This window comes from Cyprinus carpio, chromosome A20, assembly GCF_018340385.1.
Source record: "Cyprinus carpio isolate SPL01 chromosome A20, ASM1834038v1, whole genome shotgun sequence".
Taxonomy (NCBI): domain Eukaryota; kingdom Metazoa; phylum Chordata; class Actinopteri; order Cypriniformes; family Cyprinidae; genus Cyprinus; species Cyprinus carpio.
This window is the reverse complement of record NC_056591.1, coordinates 3778403-3801267: the sequence shown is the minus strand read 5'-3', so window position 1 is coordinate 3801267 and position 22865 is coordinate 3778403. Positions and strand designations below refer to the sequence as shown.

Genomic DNA, 22865 nt, shown 5'->3' with positions numbered 1-22865 from the left:
AGTGATTTGATTCTTATTTAAAAATGACTGAAGTTGAGACAACACAGCTTTTTCCAGGATCTTGGAGATAAAAGGGACCAACGAGATGGGACGGAAATCATTTAAATCAGATGATTATTTAAATCAGATGATTAATTTGTTTGTTTGTTTTAATTAGGAAAGTCATGAATTGTTTGGATTATTACTTTTGCTACTGGAGTAAAATGAGAATACAAAAGTAAAATGTAAAAACAGTCATAATATTCTGAGACTTTTGCAGTTTACCTTTATCTCAAGCAGTGTCAGAGTTTAATGAATTTACAGTATATTAAAAACACAAACAAACATGGTTTCAGTACCGTATTTAAAAATAATGAGGTTGTATCGGCAACCTATAGCCGCTGAGAGGCTAAGCAGCAGGAATAATCCTTGACGCGTTTTGTTCATTGCAAATCCCACAACATTTATTGGCTTAATAACAGACCAAGTAGAAACAAATCGATATTGAACGGTCAACAGAAAGTGAGCACTCCCCGCTACTCACCCCCCCTCTCTACTACACCTAACCCAAACAGGAAACGCTACCAGGTATATACACACCGATCCCACGTGACCAAACCACCTGGAAACATACACGCAAAATACAAAATAAAAGACAAGCGTTTTTTCTGCACTTACATTCCAGCCCCTGATTATTATACAATAAACCTGTAATAATCACAGACACAATCGAAATATGAACAATATTAAGATACATTACATAATTAATTGTTATACATGATTTTCCTTTTTTCTTTTTGTTTTTACAAAAAGGAAATGTGAGAAAATGTATGTGTGAAAATGTCCAGATCACTCAAAATGTTCATCATTGTAGCCGCATAAAGCAAAAAGTAAAGTAAAGGTAAAAGTCCAGTCTAAGTCAGTAAGATCAAGTAATTCAATCAAGTCCAAGTCAAAAGGTCAAGTCGAAAGAGTCAGTTGAGAGCTCTCAAATGTCAGTCATAGCTAATCTTTAAATTCCTCAGCTTCAAGAAGGCGACAAATTTTTGTGATTGGCCTGGTCAGGCAGGTACTCATAGTCTTAATCTTAACTTGCCGTGTGAATCCTTTTTTGTCGTTTATCGTGTGAATAATTTTGCCCATGATCCAGGAACTCCTTGGTGCATTTTCATCCATTATCAGTACAACATCTCCCAACTGATAGTTCCTTGTCCTCACCATCCACTTCTGCCGTTCCTGTAATAAAGGTAGATATTCACCAATCCATCTTTTCCAAAATTGGTTGGCTAAATACTGAATTTGACGCCATCTTCGACGGGCATACAAATCTTCCTTCTCAAACAATCCGGGTGGTAATGTAGACTTTGTTTTTAGAAGGAGAAGATGATTAGGTGTTAAAGCTTCCATGTCATCAGGATCCAAAGATGATCTAGTTATGGGTCGGTTGTTAAGTATAGACTCTACTTCACACAGGAAAGTATGAAGACCTTCTTCATTTAAACTTTGCCCTCGAAGAATGGAGTTTAGTATTTTCTTTATTGACCTGATGAGCCTTTCCCAGATCCCCCCATGGTGTGAACCGGTAGGAGGATTGAAAGTCCATTTAATCTTCTTTTGTAGAAGAACATCGTATATCTGACTGTGGTTCCAATTTTGTATCGCCTCTTTTAATTCATGATCGGCTCCAACGAAGTTAGTTCCATTATCTGAACGTATTTCAGCCACTTGTCCTCGTCGAGCGATAAAGCGTCTGAGTGCGTGAATGAATGAGTCAGTATCCAATGATGCAACCATCTCAATGTGAACAGCTCTAATGTTCAAGCAGGTGAAAAGGACTCCATAACGCTTTAGAGTGGTTCTCCCTCGCTTTACTTCAAATGGGCCGAAACAATCTAGTCCAACATAAGTAAAGGGTGGTTTGTCTGGGGAGACACGATCCTGAGGCAAATCAGCCATTTGTTGATGACCTGCAATTGCGTTGAACCTTTTACACACTACACATTTTGACAGAAATGTTCTTATGGCTACGCTAGCTCCAGGGATCCAATATCGCTGTCGAAGAGCCGCCAACATGAAGTTCCGTCCACTATGTCCCACTTCTTCATGAATTTGTCGCAGGATTAGGTTAGAAATGTGTAGATCTTTTGCCAGTATAATTGGGTGTTTAGAGTGTTCAGAAATCAATGCGTTATCAAGGCGTCCACCAACCCTGATGATATCACACTTAAGTATTGGGTTTAGGCTATAAAGAGGACTACTTCGTTTGACTACTCCACACTTACGTAGACTCTTTAGTTCCTCCGGAAATCTCTTTATTTGAGAAAGTCGGATGATTTCCATTTCGGCCTTTTCCAATTCTTCCAACGAAAGGAAGTTCTTACGCACTGTAGGTTCAAACTTCTGCATTTCCTGATTAATAATCATCTCTTGTTGATATGAATCCGTATCAGAGCAGACGAGAGAATTCTGCAATCGTTTCCTTTCCTTGCTACGGTCCATCAAGATTTGTCTCAAACGAAGGAACCATGCTACGGCTTTCTTTAGTCGAATCCAAGAGGAGAAGTAATCAAAGAGATATGATATAGGGTCAAAATTTTTATTGACTTATATCATGTTTACCAAAGCACTCCTTTTAATCTCAGGATCATGAGGCAAAATCACATCCCTATAGGTGGGGTCCATAGGCCACTCCTCTTGTGATCGAACCAGAAAGGCGGGACCAGAAATCCACGACTCATTCTTTAAAAATGAATCCACCTTCACTCCTCTAGACGCCAGATCTGCTGGATTGCTTGACGAATTCACGTACCTCCACTGTTCTACATCAGAAACCTTCAAGATTTCGGACACTCTATTAGACACAAAGCACTTAAATCTTGAGGTGCTATTTCGAAGGTATTTAAGTACTGAAGTACTATCAGTCCAAAAAACGGAATTCTGAAAAGGCATCTTGAGTTCTTTCATCCAGATCTTGTCAATACGGCTTGCAAGAGTGGCAGCTGTAAGTTCCAGGCGAGGGATTGTAATGGACCTTAATGGTGTAACTCTTGCCTTGCTCACCAGAAGGGTAGAATATGCCTGTTGTTGGTCATTATGGAGCAGCAAATAGGATACCAGACCATATAATCCTTGTTCACTTGCATCTGAAAAATGATGCATTTGAGCAGATGCTACATCTCCAAACCCGTCAGGCTTCAAACATCTTCTAACCTCAAAACTCTCCAAGTGATGCAGATCATCCAGCCAGTGCATCCAACGCTGAACATACACTGATGGAATATCATTGTCCCATCCAATTCCCTCCCTACACAGGTCCTGCAGTATCCTCTTGGCAGACAAAATCACAGGTGACAAGAACCCCAGAGGATCATAGATGGAACTAACCACTGAGAGAATTCCTCTCCTGGTAAGAGGTTTATCCTTTACTACCCACTTTGAATTGAAAGGCATCCGATTCAGCACACCATTGCACTCCTAATGCTCTTTCCACTGGCAAAGTGTCACGATCGAAAGTCCAAATCCTTTACCTTTTTCTCTCGGTCCTTCTCTGGTACGACACCCAATACAGCACGGCTGTTGCTCGTCCATTTTGTTAAATGAAATCCACCTTTAGCACACATACTAGTAAGATCCTTGTACAACTGCACAGCATCTGATTCGGAAGGTACGGAAACAAGGCAGTCATCCACATAGAAATTATTGAAGACAACATCCATTGTTTTGGGGTCAAATAGATCCTTTTGATCCATTGCACATTTCCTCAATGCAAAACTCGAACAACTAGGTGATGATGTAGCCCCGAATAAATGAACCACCATTCTGTATTACTCCAGACTGCTGTTTACATTACCTTCTGGCCACCACAGAAACCTCAAGAGATCACAATCTTCTGGGTGAACTCTGATTTGATGGAACATGGCTTCAATGTCGGCCATCAGGGCAATAGATTCCAGTCTAAATCGTACAAGTACACTCACCAATGAACTGGTTAAGTCTGGACCTTGTAGAAGCTTGCTATTCAGTGATGTACCCTGATAAGAGGCTCCACAATCGAACACAACCCTAATCTTGTGTTTTTTGAGGTGATATACACCGTGATGGGGTAAATACCACAGACGTCCATCACGTCTCTCCAGTTCAATCGCAGGTACCCTTTCTGCATAACCCTTACGGATCACATCCTCCATAAAAACAGTGTAATCTGCATGAAAGGAAGAATTCACTTTAAAACCTTTTTTTGAAGAGTTAAAGCACGTTGTTCTGCAATTCTCCTGTTCATAGGCATGGCTACTTCAGCATTTCTGAATGGTAGACCGATGTAATAATGACCATTAATCAGTCTTGCGGAATTGGACACAAAATTCATAAACTGCTGCTCTTCTTTAGATGTTCCTAACATTTCTTCATGAGCAGTCTCTGGAAAATCGGCCTTAAATTGCTGGTTGTTCATATCTTTTATTTTTGTTACTGCAATCCTATTCACAGTCACAGGAAGTTGGTTGGCAGCATCGTCTCCATTTATACCTACTCCTTTAAGTGGTCCATTAACGGTCCATCCAAACATGGTCCTTACAGCATATGGGCCATTATTTTGACTACGTATGACCTCCCAAGGCTCCAATGCTTCTGGAACATTAGCTCCAATCAAAAGCTCAATGCCAGCGTTAATCATAGGTAAACAGATATGACTCAAATAAGGCCAACACTCAAGATCTTTCTGTGAGGCGATGTTTACTGTGGTCACGGGCATGATCTTCTGTGTATACACTTCAGGCAATGCACAGTAATATTCTTGACTCAAGCCAGAAACCTCCAGGTCTTTCAGAACGTAACTACCAATTGATTTATCTTGACTCATAGTTCTGAGAAGAATATTAACTCTCTTTCCAGGGAGGTTGAGCTTGTTCATCAAACTTTCTGTACAAAAAGAAGCGGAACTCCCAGAATCGAGAAAAGCATACGTCATCTCCACGCCATTTTCCCTTTTTTGATTTAACACACACTGGAACGATAGGTAACGCACAGTTGTCATTACCAGCCCCAGTAAGACCACTAGTTTGGAGAGAGACCATAGCACTAGCAACCGCTGACTTGAATTCGTCTTTCTTCTTGCTCAAAGTGTCTACCTTCTCATGAGGATAAATGTGAAGAAGACTAGGATGTTTAAGACTACATACATTACAGATACTTCTCTTTTTGCAGTCCCTGCTGAGGTGTCCTGTATGCAAGCAGCCAAAGCAGATTCCTCTCATCATCAGAAAGTTCATTTTTTCTCTGTGACTTTTTCTGGTAAGTTTATTACAGACATCCAGCATGTGTTCACCGCTACAGAAGAGACAGATTCTGTTGGTTGACATCTTATGGTGTTCTTTTATTTCAGGCATAGCAGTGATAGTGGTTGCAAAACTGCTTCTAGTTTTTGGCTGACTTACTTTGATGTTCATCTTCCCTACCTCCAACTGGTGACACATCCTGAATATTACCAAAACACCGGGTCAGATAGAATTTTTACTTGTCTCTCGATGAAGTCCACAACATCAGAGAAGGTGGTTTGATTGTGGCGTCGCTCCCTTTAACTCGTATGCAACGACTTTCCATCTGTCTTTGAGTTTATAAGGAAGCTTTGAGAGGATAATTTGCATGTTAGTGGTGAGATTCAGCTCATTCATATAGTGAATGTTTTGCATAGCGTTGCAACAACTCCTTAGAAAAAGACCATACTCTTGCAGAGACTTCGCATCTTCTGATTTTATAGCTTTCCATGAAAGAGCCTTTTCCATATATGATGAAGCTATTTTTACTTCGTTGCCAAAGTTTTCCTTAAGCAATGCCTTAGCCTTTAAATAACCTTGTGAAGGGGTCATGAGCTGGCAACTTCTAACAAGCTCTTTCGGCTGTCCTCGTGTGTATTGTTCCAGGAAGTGAAGACAGTCTCCTGGGTTGTCTGCCTTCTTTTCCACCACTTCCTCAAATGTACGCATAAACTCATGAAAGCGCAATGGATCTCCATCAAAGGACTGTATTTCTCTGGGTGGAAGTGAAGACAAGTTATGCTGTTTAACTAATAAAGTAGCTATTTCATTCTGCTTACCCATAAGCTGAAGCATGCTTGCATGGCTCGCATCATTATGAAAACTTAACCTTGGCCCGTGAGCATATTCAGTATTCTGACTATCCAATGATGACATATTAGGCAATGTAGATTGTGAAGGTTTCATTTTAGATCTTATTGATGGTTGTTGTCCTGACTGAGATAGAGAATAATGAGAAATCCTTTGTGGGTAATTGACATGTGATGTATGCATTACAGGCATAGGCTCTGATGCCACTGGCACACTAGCTGAAGGAACGAAATGGTTCTGCCATCGCATGAAGGGGTTTAACCACAATCCTATCAACAGATGAATGAGATGCAGAATGAACGTCTTGATACTCCTTTACTTTTGCCATTGACTCTGCTAATTTAGTTTCCAGTTCCAGTTTTTCCCTCCTTCTCCTCAACAGTTCCTCCTGTTCCTCTAAATCATGTTTCCTTTGCAGCATTTGTTGGGAAGCCAATAAAGCAGCCAGTTCTGCCTCAGCCTTAAGACGAATGGAGGATCGGCTTGATCGAGACCCATGTGATGTCGCTACCGAAGATCTTTTACGGCTTATATTTGAAGCACTATCCGTTGGTTGAATTTCATTTTCAAAGTTCCCAGAATCCATTCCTGCTTGTACATGAGAGGGCTGAGTCGTGGACACCACGTCAACAGAGGGTGAAATATCAGATCCACAAACTCCTTGAGAAGTTGCATATATGGCTTCCCCAACCACAGGCTCACAGATATTAGAAAGATCAGTGCAAGGATTCAATTTCCCAGTTTCAGTCGTCCATTGTTGAACGTCATACACAAAGCCATTATAATGTTTTCAAAATTGAGTCAAACCATTCATTTTGTTTATTTTGCTCCTCAAAAGGTAGTAGAGGCAACACTCTTTTATGTAACACAGATGCATCATCCATCAGCAATTGTATCGTTTTCAACATTGAACACACTTGAGATGCATTGTCATCACATATCATCAGCTCTTTCATTGACCCAATCAAATTCTTCACTTTATTCACTTTACTCTTGCGATCCCTTTGCAAGGCTTCAATTTCAGCCACCAAGGCCTTTGCCGTGGGTTTACGCTCTCGTTTGCTGCCGTCAACAGCGTGCTCCATATCCTCAGAATTCATTCTCCAACACTACGGACAATGTGAGCTCCGTTTCAAACAGCGCGCTCACAGAACCAAACAATGAATGAACGTAGCGAGGCGGCACGCGAGAGCCCATAAACATGCAAGAGCAACACAAAGCTCGTTCAATCCAATGCCAATCCAATGCCAATCCAATGCCAATCCAACTGTAACAACTACGACAGCGTCTTCCACAACAGCAATACAGCGCAATCCATTTTAAAAAACCGCTGACATACCTCGTTTGCCGTTTGTATGTGCGTCGTGTCCGTCGATCCATTTCACGGTGCGCGTCCGCCACAACACGCTGTATGCAGAAACAGTCGTTTCCAAGTTGCGTCCATAATCCAAGAGTTGTGTAGCTTTTCTGTTGACTAAATGTATCGGCAACCTATAGCCGCTGAGAGGCTAAGCAGCAGGAATAATCCTTGACGCGTTTTGTTCATTGCAAATCCCACAACATTTATTGGCTTAATAACAGACCAAGTAGAAACAAATCGATATTGAACGGTCAACAGAAAGTGAGCACTCCCCGCTACTCACCCCCTCTCTCTACTACACCTAACCCAAACAGGAAACGCTACCAGGTATATACACACCGATCCCACGTGACCAAACCACCTGGAAACATACACGCAAAATACAAAATAAAAGACAAGCGTTTTTCTGCACTTACAGAGGGCATAATCAGAAAAAAGCAAGACTAGTGCATCATAGGGAATAATATTTAGATCATTTTGCAGTTGGTTTGATACCTTTAGATCAAACGGTGTCAGAGTTTAATAAATGTATATTATCGCATCCATTAAAAGTTGTAAAATTATTATAAAACACATAAAATGCTCATTCCAAAAACGGAGCTTGTGCAATAACAGGGATGTTTTTCTGAAAATGTTAGTATTGGTTTTATAGTAGGCCTATAATGTCATGTAGTTACATTGTTTTATTAATTTATATGGTTTATATATATATATATATACACACACACACACACACACACACATATATATATATATATATATATATATATATATATATATATATATATAAATTTATTTATTTATTTATTTATTTTTTTTCCTAGAAATTAAACCTTGTGCAACTGTAAAGGGCATATATTTATGTCTGAGTTAGTTTGGACTCATACGTAAGACGCAAATAGTTTAACTTGAATGAAAACCGAAAACTGTGAAAGTTTATTTCGTCTCTTCCGGTTGTTATTGAGCACATTGCTGCCCCTCACTGGAAGCTTTATGAAATCACACTTTCGCTTTCACTCCTGAGAAAGAAACAAGAACTGAAAACAAACAGTGTTTTTTATGAATAATTAGAATACAGAGTTCATTCTGGACTGCCTATCTAAGCCTGCTAAATTTAGTAAATAAAGTTTTTATAATACATAAATATATACATATTTACATTCATTCACACTCATTCATTTGTTTGGTGAATATAATGAATAACCGTACCTTGTAGTCAAATGAAATTCCAATAGATGGTTTTTCTACCATCATATACTGCCAGTTTAAAGGTCTTCTAACAAGGAAATTTAAAAACAGCTTTAAAGATATAGTGATAATGCTGAATGTTCATAACTCACCATCTGATCTTCTTCTGTAGATGCAGTAATCAATCTCAGTGAGAAATCTTACAAACACACCTGCTACTGTTCCTACTGTAACAGACCATTTCAGACCTGGTTCACAGTCAGAACATCTTCCATCAGAATTTGGCTGGTTTTGCAGGCGAACAAGATATTTCTCATGGAAACGCAAAACTTTTGAGTGAACACAAACGCATTGAAATATAGCTTTCTCTCTCATCTAATTTTCTTTTTTTTGGTTCTCTGTATAGAATCGTATCTACATTTGTCTGTAACTAGCATCTGTCACTCAGAAGGTAACTGCTTACCTTGTTGTGCATCACTTAGAAAAGGGAAAAACAAACAAATAAGCAAAACCATTCTTATGTCTATGAAATGTTTAAATGAGAACCTGAAAACTGACTAAAAATAATTTAAAATGCTTGCTTGACAAGTTTGTCTTCATTGCTGTGCTCAGTAGGCCTACTCTTCTCCTCGTCTCGGGTGCTTCTTGGCATCCATTGCAGTGATTAATATGTTTCATGTTTGGCAACAATTCTTTTAACCACCCAAAAATACAGTGCTTACTTTTTATTTCTTAAACAACCATGTTGGAAGACGTATCCATGTTCCAGGATGACAGTGTCAAGATTAATTGAGCTGTTTGTGAAATAGTGTCTCAGTGAGTATGAGGAATCATTTTCATGTATGAATTGCTCAGAGTCCTGAGCTTTACCCTACTGAAAGTCTCTGGGATGTGCTGGAGTCGACTTTACAGAGCGGTACATTGGGTACGCCTTCCAACATGGCTGTTTAAGAAATAAAAGCTACACACTGCATCAGTTAGGGTTAAAAGAATTGTTGCCAGTCATACAACATGATTCAGTCCTAAAATCTTGAGCATTTGCTTAGGTTTTACTTAATTTTATAACGTTCATACTTAGAATCCTTGTAAACAAACATTTCCAAGTAAAATATGTTTAAACTTTAATCTCTACAAGTTTGAATTGAGTACTGATATAGAATTTACTTTTTTAAATTATTATTATTTATTTTTTTTACCTGAACTAACTTATTCCAAGTCAAAATTACATTTTACGTTTTCTTTCCTTAGCATTTACTTGACCACAGAATAATTTGTGTAAAAGTCATCAGAAGATTATCACATTAGTTGAATAAACAGCTTCACCTGAGATACAGCAGGATTAATATTTCAGATAGTCAAAAATGCACCAAAGAAAATTAAACCTGCAGTTGAATGCATGAAGTCATTCTACTGATTTCTTTCTACATAGACAGCATTTTTAGGAATCATACCCCCGGTTTCACAGACAAGGCTTAAGCCTAGTCCCAGGCTAAAATGTAAGTCTGAGCTGTTTCAACTGAAAGAAACTTGCACTGACTGATCTTAAAATATATCAGTGCCTTTGTTTTGTCTAAAGATGCACACCAATAATGTTTTTTCTAAGGCATGTTTATAAAAATTACTTACATGTCCTAATTGAACTATGGCTTAATCCTGGCTTAGTCTAAGCCCTGTCTGTGAAACCAGGCCTTAGTCTCTAAATCTCTCTAAACTGTGTTGCTGTATGAGCTCAGGGAAGTGTCTGAGTACATAAACACACACTCACACTTAGTCAAGACTCATTTATTTCTTAATTTTGCACGTTTATCACATTCTAAAAAGAGGCATTTACATATGCATCTGACAGAGACTATTACCAGTCTTAAGGCTGAAACACACTACATGACTTTTAAAATCTAAACAGATTTTTTAATGCTACATCATACACTAAACGACTGAGTATCACACACTACCAGACTTTAAAGTTGTTCTGATCACAGCAAACTCATGCAGAATTTTGAGTATTGTTGCTAGGAGACGCATGACTAATGAAAACAATGTGTTCTAAAACCGGCTCAAAATATCAAACGTGTTTGATCTCTTCCGACTGGATGGAATCATAGACTGAAACTAAAAAAAAATAAAATAATAATGATAACAGTAATGATGATGATGAAAAAAAAAACCTTAATAATAATAATAAAAATAATAATAAATAATAATAATAATAATAATATAATATCAGAGACTGTGACCATCATACACTATGCGATTTTCTATGAAATAGTTACATTTTGAATATGGATATTTTTCTTACAAAAATGCATTGATTCGCTACAGGAGGCCTTTGTTCACCCTCCGGAGCCATGGAGACACTTTTTTTTTTTATTATTATTATTATTATTTTTTTAAACGGAGGGGCACTTTTTAAACAGCTTGAAAGATCAAAGACAATTTTTAATAACTCCGACTGGATTCCTCTGAAAGATGAAAGTCAAATTCACCTAGAATGCCTTGAGGGCGAGTAGTTTATGGACTAATTTTCATTTTTGGGTGAACTAACTCTTTAAATCTAAACTATTTTGTTAGATCCAAGTTCTAAAAAGATTCTAATTCTGCACCCCATAATAATCTCACTCCTCACTCTTTCTGTCAGTATATAAGCAGACATCGATAGCGAATACAACAGACAATCACACTGTTTTGAATTCTACAATGTGTGGAGCGATATATCAGCCAAGTCAATTAACAGCATAGTGGTAATTGAGTAAAATATTTTTTTTGTAAATGATCATATTTAGACAGCCCATCTTTGCTCTAATATTAAAAAGTCCCATTTTATGATCTTTCATGGATTTTCTGGGTAGGATATAAGATAAAATTCTACCTGTGCTGTACCTGGTAACAGCTGGGGCAATGTCCAAAAATAGTATTAGTTTAGCATAGCATCATATCTAATAGCAATAAGTATTAGATAACACTAATACTAATTCTTGATTACCCCCCCCCCCCACATATGAATTACTACAAGGTCGAGTAATGATCTAAATAAATTACTTAAATGTTTCACTGCTAAACACCATTTTATAATTCACCAATGTCCATTTGATTGAAATGATTAGAGAACTGAATTTCATGTAACACATATCAGTGATCTTGACCCTTTGAAATGTTTCAAGAAAATCTCAAATGTTAAAAACAGCATAATTTCAACTGAGCATAAACAACATCACAAACTGGAACTGCCGTAAAAGCTGCCTCAGATTAGAAAATGCAGACAAAACAAAGACATGAACCGAAAACAAACAGCATTTCTCTGCTGAAGAGCTGGAGGATTAGAAAACAGAGTCCATTCAGAATGAAGAAAAATGAAAACCCTGTTTACACCCCAGTCTCGTCTGTAGATTCATCAACACTACTGTTCTCTTGATCAGATGCATCAGCACACACCGCACTGGTAATTGATATCTGCTGACTCACTGCACCGTAATCAGCACTATTTCTCCCCAGAGCTATAAAGATTGTACAGTATTAAAACCGATATAATGTTCTTGTAAATAGGATTCACTTTACATAGATTTATTGATTCACACTTCACATTTGTTTGAAAAATATTATGGATAACTGTACAATGTAGTCTGTGTCAAATGAAATCCAAATAAAGAAAAAAAATCTTACCATCATCAAAATCTCTATCACCATGTTTATATATTTCTACCATCATATACTGTCCATACATTTTAAAATGTCTTTAAAAAAGGATATTTAAAAACAACAGCTTTAAAGCTAGAATAATCATGTTGAATATTTATAGCTCACCATTTGATCCTTTCTTTTTGCTGCTGCACCACCAAAGAATCCCAATGACAGCTAGAACTGAAACTACAACTATAACTATAACTATAACTATAACAAACCCAGATCCTGTTTCAAATGTGGAACATTTTCCATCTGCAAAATGAAAATGAAAATAATAAAAACAGGCACATTATATATAATCAACATAAACTCTTAAACTGAGTTGTTGTAATATAAGTATTTATGACCAGAAACATGAATCTATTTCAGCATTATAATGTTCTCCATTTATAAATATTTGTGTGACTGTATTTATGTTGATATTTACCCCATTCTACTGACACAGGTTCTGTCAGACTGCTGTGAATGACCAAACAGTCATAAGGTCCTTTGTAATTACAGTCGATCTCCACACTGGCTCTCAGCTGAAAGGTTTCATCAGCATTTGGTCTGATTCCAGAACACGTTTGGTTGTCAAGAATAGATTTGTTCAATCTAATGTTCATCTTAATATCTCTGGGGTAGAAACCAGTGGCCAGACAGCTCAGAATTAGCTTGTGTTGATCATTAGAAGCTTTGCTCACAAAGATATGAATGCTTGGTGAATCTGGAGAAAAATATAATGCAATTAACAAACAAACATTCACAATATATATATATTTATTTTTTCTCTTTTTTTTTTTGCAGTGAAAAAAATAGGTTATATTTCACAAAAGAATGCAAGTCAAATGCATTCTAAAAGACAGGACTATGCACCTTTTTCTAGGTTTTGCCTTTGTAATTCTCTCTCTAATTGTATCTCCTAACTAGTTACTATATTTGATAAGATGACATGCAATCTGACAATCCAATGAGTCAAACTCCTGCAATCCAGATGAACATTAATTGAGAGACTGTAGATTTCCTGATGCAAACACACTTGCATCTACGAAATGTAGAGAAAACTCCTGCATGTATGAAGCAAACTGTCATGACATCCCCTGTGTTTTGTGTTCAAGGACCTGAAAAATTATGTGTATCACAGTGATCTTAGTCAGATGCATTAACATTGCAACTCAAATGTTTTTGCAGCCAACTGTCAACTGTATTTTTGTTTACGAAAGTTTGATCCAAATGACCCATATAATTAGCTCCTTAGGTTAATGAATCATGGCCTTTCCAAGGGAGAGGTTTTATCAGGTCATCTTTAGGTTTCAGTATCATTTGCTCGCCATGGGGTGTAACTGTATTGTTTGTGGCACATTTGTTTCCAGGTATAAAGGTCTGGTCTTACAGACAGTACCTTGGTTAAGTTATTTTGAAGGCTGACAAGCTAACATCGCCTGTGAAGAAACTTGCCTGTGACAAGCTAACATTGCCTAACTACCGTTCAACTAAATACAGCAAAATCTAACAGACCCTTATTTTGATATTCTGTTGTCTTGCAGTTTCTGGTCTTAATTTCCTGTGGTTTAGGTTCTGTTTGCCTTTTTTTCCCTAGTAACTCATTACTTACACTTGTTCCTTGTTAGCCTGTGTATATATAAGCCTGCATTTCAGTCTTCATTTGTTGGTTATGGTCTTTGTGTTGCTTTTGTAAAGCTGTGTCATTTTTTCCATTGTCATCGCTGTTGGGTTTTATGTTTCTTGTTTGGACTTTATCATCCCTGTTTGAGTCTCTGTTTTATGATTGGATTATTTTCATTTGCATTTCAACTAAACTGCTGTGATTAGGTCCACACCTCTCCTCTTCTCAGTGCAACTGAAACACAAACCTTGCACCCTTTACCAATTATAAAAAAATATATATATATATATATATATATATATATATATATATATATATATATATATATATATATATATATATATATATATATATATATATATATATTTTTTTTTTTTGCTGTGAATGGTGCCAGATTTAGATGCAAAGCCACAAAGTTAAATGAAAGAACCAAATGAGAATATTCTGAACCTGTCATCAAAAGTTTTTCATTTAAATCACTAGTATTTAATTATCACTGAATGATGATGAACTGCCTCTGTACAGAAACAACCTCCTGGAGTTATTTTGTCAACATAACACAAGCTGAGTTTCCATGTTTATGAATTCATATTCATACCATAGACGTAATGGTTTTTCTACTGTACAAACTATATTTTTTCCTACTTACCCAGGGCTGGTCTGGGACAAAAAAAAATTGGCCCTGGCATTTTGGCCTAGACATTTTGCAGCATCTGCCTAAAGGGCCTGTTTATTTATTTATTTATTTTTTTTTTTTTTTTGTTTGCATAATATCTCCGCGCCTCCTTTGCGTTTCTTCTCCATGATCTTTCTGACTATTTTGATGTAAGTGGCACACTAAAGCTGCAGGCTCACATGGAGCGGGGAGTTGTTTAAAGATGTGATTGGGCCAGCCGAATACCAATTAAAAAAAGAGCTAATGGGACAAAAATCCTATGGTGACTTTTTTGACAAATGCATTACACAGGCAGAAAGATATACACCACAAAAAAAATGTACGAGTTAAAAAAAAAAAAAAGTATATATGCCAGATGGCCCTACCCTTCCCTAACCCTACATTTAAACCTTCCCCTCACACAAAACTACATTCTGTATGAATTATAATCCATTTTCCACATGGGAACCAAAAAAAAAAAAAAAAAAAAAAAGTCCCAACAAGGATATCGGATAATGCCAACATTTTGTTCCTGTAGCATAGAGCAGGTGTCTCCAACAGGTCACTCACGAGCTACCAGTAGTTCGTGGCCTGATTGGAAATAACTCGCCACGGTGTACTTTTTCTCCAGTCAGAGTGAGCTAATATAGACAGATGTCCCACACCTCCAATGAAAATTAATTAGTTTTAACTATCAGCTGTGAGGTTATATTAATTATCCCATTTCACATGTTAATTATCACAAATCTGTATTTGATTATGGCATTTAAAATACTGGTCTACTCAGCATTAAGAAAAGTTATTAAGAGTTTCACGCAGTTGCACACGCAGAATAGGTTTCATTTTGTGTGAAAACCTGACTGAAGGCAGACTGCTGAGAGAAATTATGAAAGAATGACCACATGAATATATTGTATGAATGAATAAAAGGGAACCAACTGTCTTCAGGAAAGTTTCGATGGCATTTGCTTTTCACCTTCCCACTGTGTAATTCATAATAAATCAGCGTTTATTAGCACAGCGCTGCTACAACCATTACCGTGAACAGCTCTATTTCTTCTCTTCCATAAGCGCCACCTGCTGTCAGAGAGTGGATTTACATTTTCATTTTCATTCATTTGTTGTAAATCCGGTCTGGCCGATTGAAAATAGGCTACCTAGTTATCCAAAATGTTGAGATTTTTAGAATGCATATAAGCTTATGTAGAACTGTTTATGGAGTGGATAAAATATAATCATCCTAACTCATCCTTTTCATTAAAATAAATAAAAAAAGATTTAAAGGCTGAAATTCGAGGTTTATCATTTTATAAAACCTCATTTTTTTGATTAAATTTTCTTGAAAACTTTATTTGAACATGTAGTACATGGCAGTAGACATGTTATCAATATTTTTTGTTAGAAATTATTAAATTATTTCAGTAGACTATGTGTACCAGTACTTTTTGAACATTTCCAGCACATTTTACCAATACCGTGTATAACAGTTTGGATTGATAAATTATTTAAGAGATTTAAGTATATAGTACAACATGGCAACAAGCTCTCAGCCACTTTCATTTTTAAAAAGTAGCTATCAAATTATATAAGGTTGGAGACCCCTGACATAACATATACTGGAACCACACACACACAGGGTTTAAACAAAGTAATCTGAATATAACATACTCTCATGTGTGTTGTTAAATGTGGAAATCCAGTCCATGCATTTCTCAACATAATCCTTGATGAACTGGTTTCGTTCTGTTTGCTGATCCCATTTCTTTTTGGTTTGTTTGGCTTTAGGACTTTTAACAATCCACTGCATGGTGTCATAATGAAAGGCAATAAAATCTTCTCCATCAGATCATATTCATCAAAGGCTCTCAGATTCAATGTTCCATTAGGAAATTTCTCCAGTTCACAACCAATTACTCTCTGTAAGGTATGGAGCTCTACAATCACAGAATAACAGTGATGAGAAGCTTACAGTAAAATATACACACAATTACACACTGATAATTAATAAGAGAAAAACATTAAACTCACCAGAACACTGTGTGCAGTTTGACAGAGTGTATAGCTGATCCATAAACCAGTTTTTAATGTAATCTGTTGGTACAAGTTCAAGATTTCTGCCATCTGCAATCAGAATCAGTCTCATCCAGTCTTCATTACTGTCGTCTGAGATCAGTCTGTCATCAACCACACCCACAGCACCGAACTCAGGTGATATATCTGCTTTGGTCAGGGCTGTAAACATGTAGTGCAGGTAATGTCTCTCTGAGGAACATAAACAGAAACAATAATAAGTGTACAAAGCCATATTGTGATTTCAGTTCCAGTTTTTAGTTCTAGAGACTTTCTACCATAGGGTTTCGGTGAGACTGTAAAAAGAGTGACTCAATTCAGATATGAAATGTCCCAACAGCTGAATGGGTCATCAACTTATATTTTATTAATAACTTAGCATTGACTTATTTTCGGTTTTACACAAACACATAATATATATTTTTATTAGTGTCCTAAACTTAGGGCCAGTTTTAAATGTTCATGCAATTATTGGTGTAATAGTTTATTTATTGTGTGATTATTTAGTCTGGCAGTTAGTCACTGACCTATCCCCTTTTTTCTTCAGTGCGGAAGTATGCCTATGGGTGAGACTTCCAGTTCATTAGCCGCTTTAGGTAAATAACGAGGAGAATAACAACGTGCAGTTGGGGATGGGGTGCAGTACTAAAAGTAAATAAATGAAAATTTTGTAACAAAAAATAAATAAAACTTAATTTATTAATTTGTATATTTATTAACATTCATAGAAAAAAACGTAGCCTAAGCCTACAATGACAATAAGCAAAAGTAAAACATGAATTACATAAGTTGAATCAAATTGATTGTGAAAATCGTTTAAACAAACTGACTTAGGAAGTAGTTTGTTGCCATGACTTCGTGATCATATTATTATTGTATTGATCATATTATTTACTGTAACATGTCTGTGCTGTACCCAAATCAAGAATTAATGACCATTTCTACAGCCAGTGCAAAGGTACAGAAGAAAAAGATTGAGAGCGTCTATTTACCTCAGCAGCAACCATTCTCGCATTCTTGCATCTGCAGCGCTTATTTTGATCTTTAACGTTAGATCTTTCTTATTCTTGGAACAAAACAAATGCTTTAGGTTTATTCGTATTACTCTTAATGAACAAAAAAAAGTCCCACTCACAACATCAGCTATGCTACAATGACAAAGTAGCTTATATGTGACCCTGGAACACAAAACCAGTTGCTGGGGTATATTTGAAGCAATAGCCCAAAAAAACAAAAAAAAAAATTCCTTGTATGGTTCAAAATTATCCATTTTTCTTTTATGCCAAGTAACATTAGGATTACATTAAGTAGATCAAGTTCCATGAAGATATTTTGTAAATTTCCTACCGTAAATATATCAAAACTTAATTTTTGATAAGTAATATGCATTGCTAAGAATTCATTTGAACAACTTTAAAGTTGATATTCTCAGTATTTCGATTTTTTTGCTCCCTCAGATTCCAGATTTTCAATTAGCTGTATCTCAGCCAAATATTGTCCTCCTAACAAACCACACATCAATGGAGAGATTATTTATTCAGCTGTATGTATAAATCTCAATTTCAGAAAATTGACCCTTCTGACTGGTTTTGTGCTCCAGGGTCACATATTTAACATATAAACTTTTATTAACAGAATGAATAAGACATACCCATGTTGTAATAAATAAAAGGTTTTTGGATTTTCCCCTTCAAACGAATGCTTAGTTTATGGCCCATTATTATTATTATTTTTAATAATAATAAAGGCTATACAATATAACAGTACGATGACAAATTCTTAGGCCTATACTAAACCTTTTAATATAAACTTTTTAACAGTATGAATAAGGCAAATATGTTTTACCCGCATTGTAACACAAATAAATAAACGGTCTTTGGATTTCCCCTTTTTTTTAAAATGATCGTAGTGTGTGGTTCATTATTAGCCTATTAATTAAAACACATCAGCCATAAAATAGTACAATGGCAAATTCGCATAGGCCTATATTAAACATCTGTTAATATTAAACATGAATAAGACGGATAGGCTATAGCCTACTTGCGTTGTAACCCAAATAAATAAGGTCTTTTCCCTCTTTTAAAAGAAATGCTTAGTTTGTGGTTCTTTGTTTTATTTATTTATTTTTTAATGAAAACACAGCATCAATAAAGACAATCTCAACAAACTTTTTACCCCCCCCCCCACATATTTCCCATGTGTTATTGACATATGAAATGCTGATAATTGTTAATTTGCATATTGATGTTATATTAATGTAAACTTATACTGTATTATTGTTGTTTCTATTTCTAGAACCACACTTAAGTAAATGCTGTTCAAATTCTGAAACGAGTGGTCTGTGAATGGTGTGTGCTGCTAGCTCCTTCTAAACTGACATAACTTTATTGTTCTGAACAGATAATATTTGGTGGTCGCTTTGGTACATTTCTTGAATCATCTTTGACATTTGCAAAACAGTAAGTGCATTTCTCAAAACAACTCGTACAAATAGCAAAACACCATGGATTACCTTCAAAAGCCAGTCTCTTGCTCAAAATCCTTACTTCTTTTCTCAAAAATAAACATCTGTGTCAATGAACATGTCAGTGCCATCAGAATGACAAGTCCTTTTGTCATTGTGTATAGATAAGACAGTCAAATTGCTTAGTTATGTTATCAATATAAGTGTACTCTGGAGGGATGTTCTTGTGTAAACTATGGCAACATTTTGGATGACAGTTACGGTATTGAACAGTATGCCATATGCTTATGTATGCCATATATCCATTTCAAAAGTACAAATTTACACATTAATGTATGTGGGATATTGATTGAAAGAGACTGCATAGAATTCCTAGTTACACTTTTACTAGTGGTCTGACCAAAATAATAATAATAATAATATTTTTTTAAAACCTTTACAATGTCATTGTGATATAGAAAAGAAAAAGAAATATGGGCACAAAGATGTCAGAATTTGTAACTCTTGTGTTGTCCTCTTATACACAGTATATGCTTTCCAACTGAAGATTCATGAGATGAACCGAAATGGTTTATCATTGTTTGATCTACATTCTCTTCATTAGTCAAGATTCACTTGCACAATTCATGCCAAATTTACAAAACGTCTAATAATAATAATGTGTAAAAAAAAATGTGCTTGACAGTTTATGACAGCTAGATGAACCATTTTTGCATTTAAGACTAGATGTTTTGAGGGGTAAGACTACTGCACAGAAAACTATATAATACATTTTGAGCAACATGACATTAGCAACTGATAATGTAGGAAACCGCAGATAAATGTGCATAATCAATTGCATGAATCTACAAAAGTAATCCCAACTTGTTCAAAAGAATGAGAAACTGGTTTTATGATGTGTATAAATGACAAGATGATGTGGAGGTTGTACAAGTTGTTTTGAGAATTTCATTTCTGATTTGAGAAATGCACCAAAGCGACTGAGAAAAACTGTAATTTGGTTTTGTTTTTTCTAGGTTTTTTTTTTTAGTTTTATTGTATGTTTTAGCTGTGATTCCCATCCACTTACATTATAAAACTGATAGACTGCAACGGTTTGAGCTAAAAATCATTGTTTGTGTTACTTCTGTAAGTCACTTTTGGATGCCCTGGGGGTAAAGCATCAAATTTTTATTTGTGTGTGAACTATCCCGTTAACATTTCTTTACAATTAGGCTATTATTTCAGTTGCATTTTGATTAGGTTTATATAATAGACCCCCTTAGATTTCAACCATACGCTAGCTGTAATTTTACCAAGTAATATACAATCATCATTTCAAGGTAAGGGGGTGTCACTGCAGTATGCATGTATGCATTTTCTGTTTCACTATATTTCTTATTGTAAAGCACTTTGGTTCAACCAAAGTTGTGTAAAATAGGCTCTATAAATAAAATTTGACATGACTTCAAGACATATTTTATTTTTAAAGCAGCCCAGGTAAAAATAAAGTATACTTGAATGCAATAATAATAATAATAATAATAATAATAATAATAATAATAATAAATTAAAAAAACTTAAAAGCAAGTACATTTGTCGTACATTCTTATTTTTTTGTAAAAATTATTTTATATTATTGTAAAAAAGTTACACACTATAAATATTAATTTATTAAAATTATTTCAGGGCATTGAAATAAAGTATACTACCGCAAAAATATATAGAGGAGTTTTATTAGTGTATTTCTTAAAGGTGTGCTTTAAATGCTTTAAAAATTAGTTCAATCTTAGTAGACTTTTATATAGCAATCCTAAATTTAAATTAAATTGATTTTATTAAAAATATATTACTTATGTACTAGTTATAAGTACATATTCTGAACCGTAGTACGTAAGTACACTTAATATAAATGCACTAATTAGCACTAACACTTAAATTGATTAAGAGAAGTCAGATAAACCAAATATACGTAAGTGTTTTATAAGTGCATCACTTAAGTGTGCTATGAATGCTTTACAAGAAATTTTAGTGAATTTTTATATATTAAATTCTATTTTAATGGATTTTCATGAAAAATACAGCCCAGGTGAAAAAGGACTAAAATACTTTATTGCATTACACCTAGTACACTATCATTAAAGTGCTCTACTTTCACATACTAATTTTGTACTTAATATACTAAAAATTATTCTTTACTTCTTAAGATAATCTTAAAACATCTAAGTGTATTCAGTTGTGCTATTTTGAGACACTATGAATATGAACTAAAATGAGCTTTCAACATTTAATATAAAGGTGCTGGTCATATAATTAGAATATCATCAAAAAGTTGATTTATTTCACTAATTCCATTCAAAAGTGAAACTTGTATATTATATTCATTCATTACACACAGACTGATATATTTCAAATGTTTATTTCTTTTAATTTTGATGATTATAACTGACAACTAAGGAAAATCCCAAATTCAGTATCTCAGAAAATTAGAATATAACTTAAGACCAATATAAAGAAAGGATTTTTAGAAATCTTGGCCAACTGAAAAGTATGAGCATGAAAAGTATGATAATGTACAGCACTCAATACTTAGTTGGGGCTCCTTTTGCCTGAATTACTGCAGCAATGCGGCGTGGCATGGAGTCGAACAGTCTGTGGCACTGCTCAGGTGTTATGAGAGCCCAGGTTGCTCTGATAGTGGCCTTCAGCTCTTCTATTTTCTTGGGTCTGGCATATTGCATCTTCCTCTTCACAATACCCCATAGATTTTCTATGGAGTTAAGCGCGTGTCAGGCGAGTTTGCTGGCCCAATTAGAACAGGGATACCATGGTCCTTAAACCAGGTACTGGTAGCTTTGGCACTGTGTGCAGGTGCCAAGTTCTGTTGGAAAATTAAATCTGCATCTCCATAAAGTTGGTCAGCAGCAGGGAAGCATGAAGTGCTTCTAAAACTTCCTGGTATATGGCTGTGTTGACCTTGGACCTCAGAAAACACAGTGGACCAACACCAGCGGATGACATGGCACCAAAAACCATCACTGACTGTGGAAACTTTACACTGGACCTCAAGCAACGTAGATTGTGTGCCTCTCCTCTCTTCCTTCAGACTCTGGGACCCTGATATCCAAAGGAAATAAAAAATTTTACTTTCATCAGAGAACATAACTTTGGACCACTCAGCAGCAGTCCAGTCCTTTTTGTCTTTAGCCCAGGCGAGACGCTTCTGTTCAAGAGTGGCTTGACACAAGGAATGCGACAGCTGAAACCCATGTCTTGCATACGTCTGTGCGTAGTGGTTCTTGAAGCACTGACTCCAGCTGCAGTCCACTCTTTGTGAATCTCCCCCACATTTTTGAATGGGTTTTGTTTCCCATCCTCTCCAGGGTGCGGTTGTCCCCTATTACTTGTACACTTTTTTCTACCAACATCTTTTCCTTCCCTTCACCTCTCTGTTATGTGCTTGGACACAGAGCTCTGTGAACAGCCAGCCTCTTTTGCAATGACCTATTGTGTCTTGCCCTCCTTGTGCAAGGTGTCAATGGTCGTGTCTTTTGGACAACTGTCAAGTCAGCAGTCTTCCCCATGATTGATGTAGCCTACAGAACTAGACGGAGAGACAATTTAAAGGCCTTTGCTGGTGTTTTGAGTTAATTAGCTGATTAGAGTGTGGACCACCCTGGTGTCTTCAATATTGAAACTTTTCACCAATATTCTAATTTTCTGAGATACTGAATTTGGGATTTTCCTTAGTTGTCAGTTATAAT

General features: G+C 36.0%; 1 pseudogene; it reads right to left on the bottom strand.

Annotated features, from left to right (window-relative positions):
- Positions 1-8474: 8474 nt before the first annotated feature.
- Positions 8475-17510, bottom strand: LOC122148898 (annotated as a pseudogene).
- Positions 17511-22865: the final 5355 nt, after the last annotated feature.